Genomic DNA, 19,057 nt, shown 5'->3' on the forward strand with positions numbered 1-19,057 from the left:
CAAAGTTGCAAAATCAATAAACTCCTCAAAGTTGAAACACTAAAGCAATTAACATAAAATAAATTAAATGAAGATACAGAAACATAAGAAAATATATATACATAATCTTAAGTAACAAAAAATCAGTCCAAAAATGTTTTCTTTGCTAGATTATAGTCCATAAAACTTGATGTTTTGAAAATTGATTTCCGTGCTTGATAATTCAAAAGAAAAAACTTGGAATCATGTGAAATGTGAACATTTTAAGAGTTTATGTATATATTATTTTTGTTTGTAACATGAATGTCATTCTTGAATTGCATGTTTCGACCTGAAGTTTCTTCTTGTCGATCTGCAACAGTCTCCTAAAGGACGACCATTTTTGAGGTTAGAAAAGCAGTTCTCCCACAGAAACAGTCAAGTCTTGATCTAAAATTGGATCTTCTGCTCCAGCTTCATAAGTATCAACACACTCATTGATGAAGTCTGGGCATTAACTGACGAGACTTATGCAAAAACTGTAACACCATATTACATTCAGAAATTGAAGAAAAAGGTTGTTTGTACAATAATTGAACTTGACCCCTAAAAATGATAAGCTTAGTTTATATAACAAATAATGTTGATGCAACATTACTATATTACCTAACTAAATTTGAATGATACCAGAGATATTAATAATAAAAGACATAACCTATCCAAAAACAGGTTGCTTTAGAAAATCTTAAGGAGTGCTGAGCACGCATGTAATAAGAGAAAACAAATTCCCATTTAAAAATTAACCACCAAATTGTAAAAGGAATGGCTCTATTTACATCAGCTGCATGCAAAGGTAACATAGTGAAAACAACAAATTACAATCTGACAATTATCATCCCCCAGTTACTGCTCCTATCAGACAATTAATGATCACAAATCCCAAAATAAGCATCGAAGTACCATAAAGGTCCTTCAAATAAGAAGGAACCAAGAGCAAAAGCCACCTACATCACCTAGCCGCAGCTTCTTGATCAAGAAAAGATACCACTGGAACACTTCTTGACAAATCAATGAGTGATAGCCTAGGATATTATATGCCCTTGCTAAAAATACAATCGTACATGTAGCCAGTGTAAATAGAGATCGTCTGTCGAGATGGCTGCAGTGAGACTGACAATGTTATGAAAAAATCAACTATTTGAATAGAGTTAATAGACATTGAAATTTGCATTGTAGAATTAAATAAAAAAAAGAAAACAACAATGGGGCTTATACCATGCTATGCAAGCATATAGTGGAGGAAGGTACACACTTGTTTTAATTAGTGGAATGCCAATTCAAGAAAAAAGTAAAAATCAAATCATTTTTGTCTTGCCGTTATAGAGGAGATCTCTATCTCATCATTACAGGATAGCTATAATGGCAAGTTAATTCTCCCTGTTATAGCCTACAAAGGCGAGTTAATTCTCACCATTATAGGATATAACAATGGGATAGGAATGTTATAACCTATAGGATGCCTATAACGGCGAGTCAAAGATCTCATTATTAAAACAATCTCGCCGTTATAGGCTACCTTGCCGCTATTAGTGTTCTCAGTTTCGGTGAGTAATCTCGCTGGTGTTGGGTCACGTTTAACGGCAACCTAAAAATATCGCCATTATTGGTCAACAAAGGTCATTTCTTTACAACAGCTTATCGGAGAGAATTCTAGCTGTTATAGTCCAATAACAACGCAAAAAATTGCCACTATTGACCCTCACCCTTGTAGTGTGAGATCATTCCCATTCGATCCTATAACCTCCAATATGAATGCAGGAGATATTATTTAACCTCCTACATGTTGATTCATAGAAATGAAAGTAACAAGTACTTAGGTCACCCTCTTTAAGCCATTGCATACGTGAACCTGATGCCACCTCACCTCCTCCCGTATTGTCCATCCTGCGGATGTAGTCCTATAGTCGTTTCTGCTGAGTGTCAGTTTCTAGTCAGTTACATCACCCATTTGAGTTTGCAACTCCTTCAACTTTACATCCCAATCATTGATTTGATCAAATCTTGCCTTACCCTGTTCTTTGCTCGATTTGATTAGGTTTTACCTTATGCAGTCTAACTTATGCAAAATTGTTTCAGCTGCCCATCTACACTGTTGAGGAGAGTCCCACTATTGTAACATGAACTGCGAGAGACCTTGAGATCTAAGCCACCAAAGTTCGAAGGGGAAAGATTTTTGTTGAGGCATCCATCCATTTGCTCAAGTTAAGATAATGGATGCATGATCTGAAATTGAGATGGTGACTATGCATGAGAATCATAGTGCTGCCTTAAGAAATCCTTAGACAAAATAAACATATTCAGCTTCCTGAGGGTTACCTGAATTCTCTTGCTCGACCATGTGTAAGGTCCTCCTTTGATTGGGACATCCATGAGCTCCCATTTATCTAAGAAATCATGTGTAGGGTCCTCTTTTGAAACAATGAACTCATTGTTGAGCTCTCTTACTTTTTGCTGTACAACATACGTGCTTTTCTTTGAACCTTAATTAGTCAAAAAATATATAAAAGAACAATAGTTGGGTAATTACATGACCTCTACTCCCCTCTACATGGAGGAGTTTGCTGAAAAGTCTTTTCTTGGCAGGGAAAAAATCATGTGCAATCACATTGCACATTTGAAATATGCTGCTGCACTTGAGCACTATGAATATGTGGATCTGATGAGGTTTTGACAAAGATTTGGTTTTTGATCCCCGCTTTGCAAGTAGAATGTCTTTCCTTCTCTGGTGAGAAGGGATCGACCTCGCTAGGAATGTTGGCTCTCCTCGATCTTGGCTTTAGCGTCCAGCACCACGTACCTTGTACGCAATCCTGTGAAAAAATTGAAAGATTCAAAAAGATCCAAAACAAACAATATGGTATCCCTTAGACCAATCCATACTTAGATTAAATAAAACAACAAATAAAACAAAGTAAATGCATGATAGTGTAGGATGGGGTCCTAGACCTAGATCTAGTGGGCTCCTATTTATAGGTGTAAGACTGGGTCTTAGGCCTAGATCTAGGTGCCATGCTGGTGCTTGAATTTGATTGGCCACAATAATGATGTGTTGATCTCCTATTGGCCAATGATCTAGCTTAGGTGCTAAGAAGTCAGGTTTGGTAAGTCTCAAGGGAAAATTTTGGAGTTTTAGCAAGTTTTCAGGCCTAGAACACCTTCCAAATGAAAATTGGACTAAAAATGGCAGTTTTTGGGTTTGGACGACAACCTAGGTTTTGTTTGAGCCGGGTTGTCATTTGAGCTAGGTTCTCGTCTGAACAAAACGGGTCTGAATCCAGTCTAGATCCATACTTGAGGATGAAAACTCAAACTACATAAATGCCAACTTAAACTGGATCTGATCTAGACCCAAACAGTAAGGACAAAAACCTAGCTTGGGGGACAACTTGGCATAGATCTGATTCAGATCCAAATAGCAAGGGTGCCAAATAAATTGGATCTGATCCAAATCTATTCAATTCAAATGATAATTTTGATCCAGGTCCATACTTGAGGGAACAAGTAGGATCCAAATCTAAATGGTAAGAATGACATCTGGGCTTGGATGACAATGTAAGGGCGATAATTTGAAATGCATATGGATCCAAAACCAGATCCAAATAAACTAAAAAACTTGTTTTGGCCATAACTTTTGATCTTGATGTCAGTTTGAAGTAATTTTTGATGTGTTGAAAAGCTTATGATGTCCTCTTCACTTCTTCATTCAGATAAAAAGCTTGAAAATATCATTTTTAGGCCAAAAATTGGTATGAAGTAGATTCAATAGTTTTGGTCAAGAGATCAGTGTTTTGAGAAAACAAACATCTAGACAAAAATCTTTAGGATATGATTGGTCAAAATTGGGGCACTTATAGATGTCCCTCTTTGTTGTCGACCGTGTGAAGCTCGGTTGATAACAATAAGTGTACACCTTGATTTTGAAGGATGGAAGACAATTTTTGAAAAAAGCTTGACAAAAATGAGATCTTTTCAAACGAACTTTTGACAGATAGACATTGGGATGTGTACCATACCTTTCTCCCATGCATGACTTTATGCAAGGGTCTCCCAAGATTTGTGCCTATCAGCTGGAGGTCTTATCGAGCGATATTGGATTACACATAACAAAGCAATAATCTTGTTATACACAAGGGACTCCCCGACTCTTCATTGTTCAAAGTAGGAGGTTTTGCCAAACTAGATCAGATTAAAGAATATAGAACAAATGCTTATGACCAAAAAGTTTGCACAAAAAATGGAAGACTTTTGAAAGATATCTTGAAGAGGCAACATAAATGACAAACTTTGTTTAAAAGACATTTGACTCAATTGACCAAAATATTTTGAAATACACGGAATGTTTTTTTTAAAAAAGATGACAATTGGACACTTGTTCACCTAGAGAAGGTGTTTTGGTTAAGTACTCATCTTTGGGTCGCAGAATATTAATCTGTGGGACAACCTTTAGGCATAATGTTCAACTATCTACAAGATGATCTTAAGATAGGAATGGGTAGGCTTTCCTAATAGGACAACTAGGTTCTTAAGAATTATGTCAACCATAAGAAAATTGGTTAGTAACATGCATAAAAAAAAACATATGATATGATATGCTGATGCATGATGGGATGTCTTGATTTGACATTTTTTTGTCAACCTAATCATGAAGCAACTTCTTAAGACAAACTTTCTGACTCATGAATTTTTGTTTTTGAGGAAAGAACTCTAAAAGATACTTGATCTTAGCCTTCTCAAAGTCAATATTAAAAATTTTGACAAAAAGATTATGCATTGCCAATTGTTCCTCACTTCCAAGCTTGATGTTCAGTTGTTCAAGGTGGGAGGGTCTTGGTGACGACCAACCATCAAGATGAAGGAGGAACCTTGTTTTACACGAGGGTCTCTCCAGCTTATTGAATAGTCATTTGATGCAGACTAAATTCTTGAAGACCCTGCTCTGAATCCATTGCCCAAGTCCTAGATACAGACCAAGTGGTGGAAGAATCTAGATCCAGCTCCAAGGATCTAAATCTTATAAATGGGTCCAAGTATGGCCGATCTGTACCTTAGATCCAAGCTTCATTTAAAGCAAGCCAACAAAGCCAAGTGGGACCCAAGCCAAGTTTCACCACATCAACCATGCAAGCCACCTTAACCAGTAGCCACACCAACAATGTGGGATCTAGTCTTGGGAACCCTCTCTTGGAGGATTAAATGCAAGTGAGACCCACATGGGGCATCCCCTCTAGAAGAACTTGGAAGGACATGTCGTCCCACTCCTTGTATGCCCCAGCCATGGTTAATGGTCGTGGTGAATCGTGCAACCCTCTTGAAGGCCCTCCCCATGGAATGGTCCAGCCCTTTGGGTTCCCTCCTTTATGGACTTTGTAAGCCCAAGTGTGACCTATTGAATTGGGCTCTATATTAAATGATCCAAGGGAGGATCCATTTAAGGAGTAGGTTTATCTATTTAGGATTTTTTTTAATTAATATACCTTATAAATTGTGTAGCCTCCTTAGCCTATATAAGGGTCTTATTCAGTAGTGATATATGAGAAAAATTGAAAGTAGACTTCTCTCTTAAAATCGCCTCACTCTCTTCTCTTCTATCTTCTCTCTCTAGTTAATGTCCTCCTCTATCTTGTGGATGCCTCTCTCTCTTCTTCTGTATGCCTGTGAGTCCCTACCTCCTAACTCATTCGCCCTTTCTCTAATGGTTCTTCTATTTGATAGCATAAGGTGTTTTAGACCATGCTTGGGTCTAGATTTGCATAAGTAACAAGTAGGACAACTTCTACTTTATGTTCGCATGGACTGCATCAACAACATGGAGGAACCAACCTAACCCAGCCTTGTACAAAGAACCTTGGCCAACCCTAGATGAACCAGACCATTCTCCAGCCTTAGGACACTCATCCTAAAATGTGTAAGTTATTAAAACCATTTTTCTAAGCCTCTCTCAACCCTTAACCTCTCCTAAATCCAAACCTATCAAGAATATGTTTGCTGACACAATTGAATTTTTGTTAGACTTGTAAAAGTTGCCCAACCCAAACTTTAGTCATTTGGACTTGAAACTTGGACCCAAACACCCTTAGGGTATCTATATTTGACTCTCAAAAAATCAATATTTTACCATATCTTGTACGAAGATATTGATTTTATAATCTGGTTCTGTTTTACCCAAACCTAGCCTAGCATGCAGAAAATCTAATCTTGTCTTGAAACTTGTTCAATTTTTAGTTGCCAAAATACAAATCCATTGACCTTAAAATTTGGCATGTTCATTGCATAAGGTGTCTTGAATCATTCCCTAATTTTTAGGATTTTTCTATCACACCAATTGGGCATACCTAATTTTCTACTGAATCCTATCAGAACAAGCCTATCCTATCACCCAAATTAACTTTTTCACTTGATCCTGATCCTAACCTAGCCTACCTAAATCCTTAAACCTTATCCAAGCCCACCAGAATGCACCAAAAGTAATATCATAGTGAACAATCCTTGTTTCTCTAAATCTTTTAAAATGAGTTTTGTCTTCGTTACCAAAACCACCAACCGGTTTGCCAAGAGGAGCAACCCAAAGTCGATTTGTGTGGGAAACCATATGTTCAAGTTCACGGCGAGCCTCCAAAAGATGTCGAGCATACTCCAGCAAATGAAAGTGGAATATCGAGTCATGCAACAACAATTTTGACCCACTGCTAAAAGTGAAGAAGGTCTCAAGAAGTATGAAGATCCTCTAACATGTGAATCGACTCCAAGGCAGCAACCTGTTGACCAAACCGATAGGAGCGGTCTTGCCATCGTCCCTGAGGTTGACACAGTTCCTGAAGGATTGTAAGAGGTGCAAGAAGACCCACAAGTGCAACAAGATAGTGTTCCTCTTCAACAAGTAGAATAAACTCTTCTTTCTCCCCCTCTCTCCAAAAAATAACTTACATGATGAGTTATATGATGTAAAAAGGTGACCTATAAGTTGCATGAATCCCTCTGCTATTAGCTTAAGATGCACCTTAGAATGCCCCAATGGAGAGAAATTAAAGAGAAACTAGTGGCACAAGAGATGTCATACTAGGGTCAATCTCAAAAAAAAAACCTAGGAGTGTTTTGACCCCTGATTGGTCAAATGATTGCAAATTGAACAAGGAGGAAGAAGCCAAATTTTAAGTCAGTTCCAAGACAAAACCCAAATTCACTTGGAAGACCCAAATGGCTTAAAGAGATGAAGTGGGGTGGGATAAGGCTCTCACAACCCATAGATCCTTTTGAGAGATCTCCTTTAACATGCTCGAAGCAGAGAAAGGAAAAAGAAATGAGGTTTTTATCCAGTTTGAGAACATGTTGGCCAAAACTACCACCTCCCTACACAATTCCCAAGAACTATATATTCTTGGCAAGGAACATAAGTTCATGGCTCAACGGACCCCCTACAACTTAGGACATACTCTTATGTCCTATCATGGATATGTTGAGCATAGACAAGGCATTAGTGCAGAAATCAACAAGACCAAGGCCATGCTCTCTTAACCTAAGCCCGCACCCGCTAAAGCCTTGAGAAGATTCCTTGGACCCATCATAGATGGTCAAGGATACAAAGTCGGCAATGAAAACATTGTTGCCCCCTTGAAAGCAAGGTTGTAAGAGAACACTTTCTCTTGGTAAGAAAGAATCAAGTTGCTTTTGAAGAGCTTAAGCAAGCCTTGTGTGAGGCTCTGGTGCTCACCTTGTCCGAAGTCCTCAAGGTCTTCATTGCAGAGTTTGATGTGGGTGACATTAGGAGTATAGCCCATTCAATACTGGAAAGCCACCAAATGCCTTTTGAAATCCTTGCCAACCATATTAAAGCATTGCCGATGTACGTGAAAAATGTGATCAATTTAGCACTTAAACGAAAGAGAACGTATCTTCTTGGACGACGCTTCATGGTCCGCATTGACCACAAGAGCATTAAGCATCCAATGAAGCAAGGTGTTATGACCCCTCATCAACACCTAAGGGTTGCCAAATGATGATGTATGGATTCGAATACCAAGGTGAGGATACAAGAATCTGTGACACTAATGCCTTACCCCCGCAAACGGTGAAGCCCAACCTGAATTCGGTAGAACCCCAAAACCGTCAGACTTCAAAAAAGCCTCCAGCCCAAACCATGATGAATCAAGGTCTGAAATTTAGATCCAATGTTCTTCAAGGCATCTATAGCCCACCTACCAAATTTCACTATTGATTGAGTCTTCAATACAGAGAACTTAATTTTTCAGTTCAACCTACCAGTACTCGAACTCAGTTTGTCTAGCACGGTCTTGAATTTTCTTGTGACCTCACAAAACCATATCTCCTTCATACAGTGTTCTTTGACCCTGATTTGTTGATTGAGTCTTATCTAAGATGTCTTGAGTTAACCCCTAAAATTTTAGAATTTTTTGTTGCACCTTTTGGGAGAACCAAATTTTCTTTTCAAGTCTGTCTGAACCAACCTGACTTACTCAACTTGAGTCCCTTGAGCCTAAGTCCTTTATCAGAGTCAAACCATGTCCAGAAAATTGAGAAGGATGGGTGTAAGGGTGAGACCTTAATAGATAGATGAATAACTGGAGATAGAGTGGAGTTACATGCAAGCACAATTGCCACCATGCATGACTTGAGTTTATATCACAACGAAAGCATTATCAAAGAAGAGACCATCTTGGGAGTTCAGCTCTTGGAGTTTGAAATTGATTTATACACTATTTTTTATCCTGGTAAAAGAGAACAATGAATCCATCACTGACAAGGTGAGCTTCATCCTAAAGAAGCTCACGTATGCAGATGGTTCGTGTGTTGGAAAGAAGCATGGGAGTCGAGTGGTGATCAAAGCTGGAAGACAATTTGTCAAACAAAGCAAAGGATCACACCTATATTGGAGATAGATGACAACTTTCGTAGCGAGACTTTACCTAGTGGGTTAGGCAAATCTTAAGGGAGAGGGGATGATATAGACTAAATTCTTGAATACCTTGCTCTAAATCCATCACCCAAGTCCTTGATACAGACCAAGTGGTGGAAGAGTCTATATCCAACTCCAAGGATCTAAATCTTGCAAATGGGTCCAAGTATGATCGATTCAAATCCTAGATCCAATCAGCTCCATCCAAAGCAAGCCACCTCAGCCAAGTGTGTACCAAGCCAAGTGTTGCCACATCAGCCATGCAAGCCACTTCAGTCAGCAACCATATCAGTAGTATGGGACCTGGCCTTGGGTGCCACTCTTGGAGCATTAAATGCAAGTGGGACCCACATGAGGCATCCCCTTTAAAAGAGCTTGGAAGGATATGTGGGTAGCACCCCTTTGGCACCCTAGCCATGACTAATGGCCATGGTGAACCATGCATCCCTCCTAAAGGCCCTCCCTATGAAACCGTACAACCCTTTAGGTGCCCTCCTTGACCTAGTGAATGGAGGTCTATATTAAATGAGCCAAGGGAGGTTCCATCTAAGGAGTAGGTTTATCTATTTTAGTTTTTTTCTAAATTGATATACCTTGTAGATTGTGTAGCCTCATTCTCCTATGTAAGGAGATCATTCTATAGTGATATATAAGAAATTTGGAAATAGACTTCTCTCCCAAAATTGTCACACTCTCTTCTCTCTAGTTAATGTCCCCCTCTCTTTTTTGGATGTCTCTCTCTTTTCTTTCTTACCCCTATAAGTCCCTACCTCTTCCTCGTTCACCCTTCGCTTGTTGGCATAAGGTGTTTCAGACCTTGCTTGGGTCTAGATTTGCCCAAGTATAAAGTAGGATAACTTCTACTTTGTGTTCGCGTGTACTGCATCAACAACGTAGAGAAACCGACCTAACCCAACATTGTACGAGGAACCTTGGCCAACCCTAGATAGACCATACCCTTTCCCAGCCTTAGGACACTCACCCTAAAATGTGTAAGTCATTGAAACCTGTGATCATTGCAAAATCCCCCCCCCCTCCCTCTGCGAGAGAGAGAAGAAATGATTCTGCGAGTCAAACTTGACCAAAGTTTTGAAATTTGATTTTGAAAATTACTCGCCTCCATTTTGAAAATTTGTCGAAAAATTCCGTGGAATGGGATTCGCCTGTCGATACGAGGTTCAACCGTTCCTGACGCCTTTACCAGGAGTAATAGAACCAATGATCAATTGTGTGCTTTGAGTAAGTTAAATTATCTAAATTATGCTCTATTTTCCTAGAATGCACAAAGAATCAGGCATGTGCTATGGAATTTTGAAAAGATGCAAGTTTGAAAAATATGATGTTTGCTTTAAAAAATTGAGATGTACTTGAAAAATGATTAGAAAAGTGCTTGAAAATAGAATTCCTGGGAAAATCATTGAATTTCATTGGAAATCAGAAATTTGCATTGGAAAATGAATTCTCAAGAAAACTTGAACTTTGGGAAAATCGATTTTGAGCTTTGAATTGCTTTTCTGAGGAAATGGATTTGAGAATCTTGAGAAAGACAGAAAGTTCATTGGAAAATGATTTTTGAAATTGAAAATGGATTCTCAAGAAAATGGGAAAGCTGAGAAAATCGATTTTTGAGATTGGAATTAAGCATTCTGAGAAAATCAATTTCTGAAATAATTTAAGAAACTTTGGAAAAATCGATTTTGGGATTTGAAAATGAAATTGGGAATGTGAAAATCTTGAAAAATCATGGTTTGAACTTGGGAAATATTTTGAAAACTCATTTGAAAATTCAGAGTTATGGGAAAATCAAATCCTGAGAAAGACTTAGAAATTTTTGGGAAAACTGATTTTTTTGAAATAAAATTAGAAAATAAATTTGGAAAATAATGCAAATTGAATGAATGAATGAATTTGAAAGATATTTCATTGAGGAATTGAGAAATCCTTTTGAAATTTTGAGAAATGCAGTGCATTTTTTAAGTTAGCCTAAGAGTGTAGGCTGAATGTGGCTAATATGAAGATCATAAATCTAGGTTTCATTCGTATTCTGACTATGGCCAAAAATACAAATTCCACCAAGTTTATAAACTCCATAAGAGCTTGTGCACGTGCCATTCGTGTCAACCATAGTGATTTTGGAAAATGTACATATGTAACATACATCAAATATCAAAATTTTCAGAAATCAAACTATATACAATGCAATTATATTTTAAGCTGAAAAGTAACTCTTATTCCAAATTATTACAACTTGATATTACATTGAATTGAAGTAAAAGAATAAAAGCTAAGTCTTCTTTTTGGATGTTCCTACAAAACTAGAAAACATATTAGCACAGAAATATAGGTTTTTCTGAATTTATCCGAAAATATTGGAAATTATCGGATATTATTCATATATAAACCCAGAATCATACCCCCTTTGATATAAATATGAGAAATAATGAATAAATTCCAAAAATAAACTTGGAAATTCGAAATTGGGGTAAAAATGACCAAAATGTCCTTGATGACCTTGAAATCAGAGTTTTCTGAAAGAATTTTTGTAAAATTTGGAATTTTGAAAATCAAATGAAATAAATCAAACACAATATGATGAAATATGATGATATGCATGAAAATTTGTAGAATTAAAGTTTGGAATTTCGAAATTATGGTCAAAATGACCAAAATGCCCCTGATAACAAGACTATGGCCTTGAAACCAGGGTTTTCTGAAATAAATTTTATAAAAATAGACAATGTAAAATGCAAATGACATTGAAATTAACCCTAATATTATTTTATATGCTTATTTACAAGATAAAAATCCTAAAATGGCAAAAATATCATAAAATATCAAGTTTGACTCAATTTTTGCATGATTTTCGCCTCTAAATTTAAAAATAAACTAACATATAAAGCAAATGGACTTGAAATTGAGGTGAATTTGGCATGAACACCTAGACTAACCCTAAAAACATAATGGAACTCAAAAATCTAATTTTTTGTATTTTCTTATTATGGAAAATAGCTAAAAATCCTAAAAAATCAAGATTTTGCCTAAAATGTTGATTCTAAATTGGATTTCCTATATCAAACTTCCACAAAAATTTCCCAAATTTTATGGGGTGACAAAGAACAGTAAGTCAAGGATGTTTGCTTTTTATAGATTTTGGTTTTGACCTATGGTCAGATCTGTACAGCTCCGGCAAGTCGGATTAGAATCCGACGACTCTAGGATTTAGGGCAAATAGACAGGTTTCGGGAGAAAATGTGGAGAAAATAGCAAACAGATGGGAAAATCTCTGGAATTGTGGGAAAATGTCTCTGACAAATAGAGTCAAATTTCATATTTTTGCAGTATTGGTATTAGGGTTACAATTTGGAAATGGGCACACTGTTATCAGAGACCTGGATCTCTGGAATTTTTGGATATTGGAATCTGTCAGACAGAAAAGATAATTTTGGAAAAAATACTTGAAGGATTCCAAAAATTCCCAAATTTTGAGAAATGCCAGGAGAATGGGTTAGGAATAACTTTCATGTTGAACTCTTTCGCATTCAGGCTACGAGTTGAGCGGACACAGTATACTAGAGTCTGTCTATACCCTGACAAGGAAAAATCAATGTTTTCCAAAGGTCTGGGAAAACTGATTTTTAACAGAGATTAAATCTACTTATAAAGATCTCAAAATTTTCAGACAATTAGTAGATTCAACCGTGAATCTACAGTAATTTTTAGGGGGAGATTCAGATTTCCCATGGGGGTGATTCCGGAGGTTTTTGTCTGTTAAAACTGGACTTGAAATTTCGGGAGGGTTCAAAACCTGATTCAGTGTTTTATTTTTTTGATGGGGTTATAAAACCTAAATTGACCTAGTTTTTTGGCAGATAAACATAGATGAACAAGCCCAACTGTAATAAAAAATTTGGAATTTAATGATGAGATATTGGACATGAAATGATGGTTGGGCTGAACGCCTAAAATAAATCTCAATAGAGTCTTAATAAAGCTAATCTAAGCATGTGAAAATGAAATGAAAGAAGTATTATAAATCTAAACATGATGCTTGAGAATCGAAAATCTTCATAAAAACTATAACAAAATTAAGAAGAAAGCAAGGGGGCATGATCTTCACTTGTTTTTGGATCTCAAAATGAGAGATTCAATCCATCGGATGGATGAATCTCCTCATTTATGCCACTTATACTAATAGAATATGTATGTCTTCTTTTTTTTTAAATCGTAAAGGAGGTCTTTGCATCATCTTGGACCCAGTTTTTTTTAAACTGATTTTACATGGTCTATATGAAAGCCCAGCTTAAAGGTTTTATCTCAAAGTGCTATAAAGCAACATCCCACGATTTTGATGTAGCAAATACAAAATAATAAGGTGACTAAAAGTTTCTTACCTTGGGATCTTCTTGCAATGTTTGGAGATGCAGCTGTAATGAAAGGGGTGAAGCGAACCTACTACCAAGGTTGGAGCAAAGGCTAGACACCCCTTTGTATGGGTTGGGCGCCGGTTGGAGAGGAAGACTTAGATGTACCGGCTTTGGTGGCTAGTAGTAAGGTGACACCGATGGAGGTGGCTGGGCTGGGCGTCCAAGGAGGTGGCTGCTGCTGGAGGTGGCTGGGCATCCAAGGAGATGGCTGAAGAGAAGTTGATGGCTGCCAGAGAGAGAGAGAGAGAGAGAGAGAGAGAGAGAGAGAGAGAGAGAGAGAGAGAGAGAGACGTGAATGCCCTTCTTCCCTTCTTTTTTTTTTTAAACTTAGACTTAGGGTTTTAATGAATCCTAGACTTAGGTTGAGAGGCTTAATGAAAAGGAAGCCCTTTTGGTTTACGTGAATGGGCTGGAGTAAGTAGGGAAAGGAAAAGTGGAGGGAAAAGAGGAAGGAAAGAAAGGGAAGAAAAAGAAAAGGAAAGAAGGAAGAAGAAGAAAAGGAAGAAGAAGAAAAAGAAAAGGAAAGAAAGGAAGAAGAAGAAGGAAAGCGAAAGGTAAAAAGAAAAAGGAAAGAAAGGAAGGAAGAGGGGGCTGGAGCTTTGGTCGACCACCTTGTGGGTCCCACCTTGCAAAATAAAAAAAAATAAAACAAATAAATAAAAAGAAAATTAAAAAGAAACACATTTCTTTTTTAATAAAAGGGAAATGTAAATGAATAAGCCATCTCAGAGTGGGCTTATTTTTCCAATTTGAAATTCATTTTGAGAATCTTAGGGGTAGAATAGTCTTTTTAAAAAAATTCTCGGATGAAACGAGCTATTTTTGGCAGTTTTTGAAATGAGCTTGAATTTTGAAGTTCAATACCCCATTGCGAAGCAAATCCAGTGTAGAATTTAAAAAATTGAGTTTGAAATAAATCCATATTATTTTTCTCAAGAAAATATTTCCAAATTTAGAATCTCGGGGGTAAAAATGTTAATTTTGGAAACCCAGGGTTTGAAATTGATTTCTGAAAACCTTTAAAACTCAATCTGGATTGAAATTTAGGAAATTGGAGTTCTGGACCTCGAAAATGAAATAAAATGTTATGAAATGATGAGAAATGACATGAAATGCCATGTAAAATGCTAATCCTGAATGAAGAAATTTGGATATTAGATCACGGTTGGCAGTTATATCAGTTCAAAAAGTGTTAAAATTGATAAAATTTGAAAAATGACTCAAGAAATGGTTTTTGGGTTCTACCAGACCAGAGTGACACTGACAATTGGGGTTTTAGCTAAATTAAACTAAAATGAACTGAATTGAGCTGGTTTTTAGAGTTTCAGAACTCAACTGAACTGACAATGCACTAACTCAATTGACTTTTCCGACTAAATTTTCAAGAAAAGCTGTTATTTTTAGAGAAATGATGCAGAATGGTCACTGGAGTGAAGTGAATTACGAATCTGAGCTAGGTTTGAGCTAGAACAAAGATCAGTAATTCTGACATAAACTAAAATCGAAGCTCGAACACTAGCTCAATGGACCAGACTCAGCTCAATTTCAGTTGAAAGAGTTGAAACAGGCTAAAATGGGCTTCTGGACTCTTGGAAATTATTTTTAACTAAAACTAGAGCATTTGAACTCCTAGTGAGCTCAAGCTAGACTCTGGAGAATATGACTGACTGTGAATGACTGACTCGAAGACAATTGACTTGGATTTGAGTGAGAAATGAGCTCATTTCTGAAGAAATGATCCCATTTTGGCAAGAATGGTCAGAAATGAAAATGGTTTGTTCATTGTGAGCTCAGGTGAGCTTGAAATGACTGACATTCTAACTGTTCTGAACTGACCAACGAGCTTGGTTGACTCCGACTGACTAGGGTCCGGGATGACCTAGGGGTAAAATGGTAATTTTCCTAATAAAAATGGGTAAAATGGTAATTTTTGAAACAGACTCGGGGTTGGACTCCTACACTGACCTAATAGGGTTGACACTGCATGAGGAGGGTTGTCTGAAATGAGTGTGGAAAATTTGGGGTGTTTACAAAACCCTTTCCCTAAGCCTCTCTCAAGCCTTAACCTCACCTAAATCCAAACTTGTCCATAATTTATTCACTGACAAAGCTAAATTTTTGACAGACTTGCAAAAGTTGCTTAGCTCAAATCGTTCATAATTTAAACTTGAAACCAAACACCCTTAGGGTATCTATATTAGACCATCTAAAAATCAGGATTTTATCATATCACTGTATGGAAATTGATTTTAAGAGATCATGTTTTCGGCCTAGATAAGGATAATTTTGATCGTGTATTTGGCCTTCAAAATGACTTCTTTAGGTTTTTTTATTAAAAGAAGAATTAAAGTAAAGAATGCCAGCTTTTTAAAGAACCAAAACATAGGTTGATCTGACATCAGGATCAAAGGTTATGTCCAAAAAAAGTTGTTAGTAGTTGACGACATATACATTGTCATCAATATTTTCCCTATCTGTCATAACTGGTTAGCCTTTTTCATGTTTTTTGTCAAGATTTTTCTAATGATGCATGTGTTTGTCATTATGAGCTAGCCCACCCCATGAAGTGTTATCATCTCTTTTTTCTAGCAACACTTGATGTTTGTCATTATCGTGTCATCAATGGATTGTCGTCAGCATTTTCTACCTGTTAAAAAAAAGCATCATTGACATGATCCTATCCTACCCTCCTTTCAAACTTGGAATGAAATATTCCGAGTTGAAAACCTCTTTACAAAACTGCACCCTTATATTTAAGGTAACCCACCATGGATGAATCACAACTTTTTATTCAAAAACTACCCAATAATAGTCATCCATCCTTATCTGGGTCGGATTCAAGAAGACAAATCCTAGATATGTGAAAAACATGTCAAGATTTACCAGAGAAACTATAAATAAGGGACTACCCCCTTATTCCAAGAATTTGGAAATCTAGAGTTTAAGTCCCTCGCTATAACCCTACTTTGTCAAAATCCTAGCGCAACTAGACCTAGCCTATCTAGCCTAGCCTAGGGCCAGATCACTTATCTCACCCATTTTCAAAGCATGCGTATAGCCGAAGGATTGCCTGTATTCCACCGCAGTTGACAACAACATATAAAGGGCTACCTAAGTTTGAGGAGATGTTCAACTCATTTTTTATATTTATCTTTTTATTTATTATATTTTTATAAGTATTGAATTTCTTAATGTTGGTATATTTTGCTTGTTTCATCTTTCTTCCAAGTCTTGGTGGCTCACGCCACTCAGCTCTCTTTTTTAGGTATATACACTCTCAAACCGCCACCCCAAACACAAAGATTTTGAGCTTCTGGTGTGGTTGATCCCTACTCAAAGGAGCAGAAAAGACACACAACCTTGAAGAATGGACACTACAAACTCTCAAATTCATATTCGAATTTTCGAACCCATTTTTTTCTCGTGAAAACCCTTCTTTTGGCCTTCAAATTTTTGAGGATCCATGGAATGGTGATCATGTTGGGACTATTCATCTCAACCTTGAAATCAACATTTTTGGAAAATCATCGTTGTGAGGTTAGTACTTTGATTTTTGTTTTCTGGATATTGGATCCACCTCAGATACAAAATCTAGGTTTTTGTGTTTTTTCATGTCCATGTCTTGTTGAGAGAGAAGGATGTTTCTCTCAACCGCTCATCATATCAAGGTGATCTTGGTGACATTGAGAAGCTAACATCCTGATCTTTCTCTTTCTTTTTTGTTGTTCTGGATTTCTGGCACAGGTGTCTAGAAAATAGCATAGAATAGTTAAAATAGGCAGTCATGCCTATTTTTCTCATGTTTTAGGAATGTTGTCATGGTTGTATCTCAACGCTCGTTTATTATTTTTTAGTGAATTAGGTGTCGCTGAAAAGATTTTTTTGTCTAGTGTTTGTTTCTTTCTGTATTTTATCAGAGTCTACCATTTTCTAAGTCAAAAATTAGTGACAATCTTTCTAGATGTTGTCTTTTAGAAAATTTTAGTGAAAACCCTAGTCCTAGATCGGATATGAGTTTTTGGGGTCCCAGAATCCTGCAATTGCATTATCCACTACATATTTCATGTTCTTGTGTGCTTGTGTGCTTTGTTTGGATCTGACTAAGCCTTTTGGATAAAGGTTTTTCTTTTGATCTGATATTCAATCCATTTAGAAGTCTAGTTTTCTGTGAAAAATCTTTTCTTTAAAAACTTATAATTTTTTAGTGTTTGTTTCCTTTGCTTTATAAGTAGATACCCTAGGTAGACTTGGTGTTTATTTACTTATTTTAGAATTAGAAAATACAATTTAAAAATCCTTGTTGGAGAAATTTCATGTCATATATATTTTTATATGAAAATTTATCAACCTCCAACAAGTTAGGGTTGACAATTTGTGTGAGGCCTTGTTTTTCTTCGCCTTTGCTCTATCCATTTTTATCCTTATTTTCTTAGGATTTCAATTGTAAAACCACTATTTTCCTGCTTGGATTTTTCAAAACACCCTATCTTGTCCCATATTTTGGATCTTTGGATTCTCCCACTAATACCATAAGCCATCAACTTGGGTATATTGATGGTGGACCAAGGAGATCAGAATCCCACTTGAACGTAAGGAGTCACAACTCGGGTATATCGCAAAAGGTCTAATAAGAAGAAAGCCTTTACCTATTAGATTCCATTTAGAGTGACCTCATAAATCTTTGGAACACTCGAGGACACCTAGGAAACCTGATTTTCAAAAACTTGATTCATATATTATGTGATTTGTGTGCACTCTTGTTTGTTAATAGATCTTAAACCATGGCTCAACGAAAGGATTCTACAAGTTCTCATAAGAACTCATCTATGTTTGAGCTGGGATAGAGTTCTGTGAACCCTGACATGCATGTACAACCAGAGTTTATCATCCAAAATCTACCTTGGAATACAGAGAAAAGACCTAGAGGCACCCGAAAGTTGTGAGCCATGTTGATCTGAAGCTCATTACAAAAAATAGGGGCAACCCTTCTGTTTGGAGGAGACTCCTTTGATCAACACATGGGAACAAATTTAGATGCAGAAGAATATGATGTCTAATATGACAAACTAGATAAAGGCAAAGAGGTAGCCCAAGACCTCTTTGGAAGGTTCATTCTGAAAGAAGTGAAAATTTTCAATGCCACCCTGAAAATATTAATATAAGAAATATAGGAGAGATTCCTAAAGAATGAGGCTAAGTTAAGAAGCTATAAAGAGGCCCATAAACTTAAAAGTCATACATATCGGTTAGAAAAGTCTAATCCTTCAGAATTCCCAAAGTAGTGGTGTAATACCCAAAAATTTTAAAATATATAAATTCAATTTTTTTACGTAAGTTCGAATATGAGAGCGACCTAAACCTGTTGAGTTCAAGTTGGATGCAGGTTGGAATAAACCAAACCTGATATCCAGTCTTAACTAGAGATGAGTAGTACAGACATATCAATCCGTACAGAATTCATATCAACCGAGAATCCAGAAAGCCCATTTAACGGAAGCAAGTCGGGTACATATGTAGGGTTTGGATCAAGATCCAAATGACCCAAGCCTAGAGTGGCATTTATGAAGGAAAGAACATGATTAGGGGTCGTTTGGAAAAGAAATCTAAAAATAAAGGAAAAAAGAGAAAGTGGAGGGGCAAGGGGGTAATTTCCCATGGAGGAGACCCCACCCAATGGGGAGCTGCCATGTGGCAGCCCCTCTTA

This window comes from Nuphar pumila, chromosome 17 (genome assembly GCF_984573655.1).
Source record: "Nuphar pumila chromosome 17, dmNupPumi1.hap1.1, whole genome shotgun sequence".
NCBI lineage: Eukaryota > Viridiplantae > Streptophyta > Magnoliopsida > Nymphaeales > Nymphaeaceae > Nuphar > Nuphar pumila.